This window comes from Parambassis ranga, chromosome 19 (genome assembly GCF_900634625.1).
Source record: "Parambassis ranga chromosome 19, fParRan2.1, whole genome shotgun sequence".
In the NCBI taxonomy this organism is placed as follows: domain Eukaryota; kingdom Metazoa; phylum Chordata; class Actinopteri; family Ambassidae; genus Parambassis; species Parambassis ranga.
Genome location: NC_041039.1, coordinates 9,565,686 through 9,566,991, shown reverse-complemented (window position 1 = coordinate 9,566,991; position 1,306 = coordinate 9,565,686).

Sequence of the window (1,306 nt, the reverse complement as noted above, 5' to 3'; positions counted from 1 at the left end):
TGTGTGTGTGTGTGTGTGTGTGTGTGTGTGTGTGTGTGTGTGTGTGTGTGTGTGTGTGTGTGTGTGTGTGTGTGTGTGTGTGTGTGTGTGTGTGTGTGTGTGTGTGTGTGTGTGTGTGTGTGTGTGTGTGTGTGTGTGTGTGTGTGTGTGTGTGTGTGTGTGTGTGTGTGTGTGTGTGTGTGTGTGTGTGTGTGTGTGTGTGTGTGTGTGTGTGTGTGTGTGTGTGTGTGTGCCTTTTCATCCTCTTGAGCTTCTGTGTTTACACATTGTGTACATGCTTGAGCTGTCGGGGCTTATTTGCTTTTACCAGGCTGACCATGGAGTTAGAGGGGTAAACACCATTTGCATTTAGAGTCTGTCAGCCTCACACACAAAAAAAACCCTCAGTTTTTGTCTCACTTGTGGCTGCGTCTATCATACACGCTCACACAACACTTGAGGATGAAGGGTACGACTTCAATGCCAGACTTATTCACGTTATTTGATCTGATTGCAAAAGCTGTCACAAAAGATAAGCCTCCATTCTTTCTTTTTTTCCCGCAGTCAGAAACAGGCGTTTATGGGTCATGGATGGTTACAGGCCGATCCCCTCCCCGTACAGCCTGAGGCTATGTTGAAAGGGACCACTACGTGAATAGAGATGAAAGTTTCCAGGATTGAGGTCAGAGAGTCCTTAAAGCCTCCCTGTTGCTGCAATGAGTGCTCAGTGTTTGATGTAGCTCTGCTTTTTTTTTATCCAGACTGACTTCTTTGCAGTGTGAGATGAAAATGTGCAGACATTTAAAATATTTAGGTTCTTTTTAGTTAATGATTTCCGAATGACTCCATCTGAAACAATGAAGTATCTGCTGCTGAATAGGTGTTTAATATTGTTGTCTTTCTGGTGCAGAAGTGAACCTATGCAATAGACCGGCATGGGATTTCCTAATTAAGTCCTCATAATTCTCAGAGGCACGCTAATACTCCTGATTCAGTCACAGTGTATTGCCCGAGACAGAAGGGGCACTTGCTGATCTAAGATTTTTACGCATTTCCGCAGCCTTGAAATGAAGCCATGCTGCAGCGTTGTGTGGATGAATGAAGCTCATGTTTGGCTGTATGGAAATGAAGATGTTCAGTATGTTTTCCTGCTGTGCAATGATTCCCTTTGTTCAGTTATTATGTGAAATATTCAAACTGTGATTATAATATACAATTGTAGATATGTCATTCTGTAAAATTCTGTTTTTAAAAAAATTCTGATTCTGGATTAAGTTTGTATTATATATATATATATATATATATATATTAGTGTGTCCGGGAATAA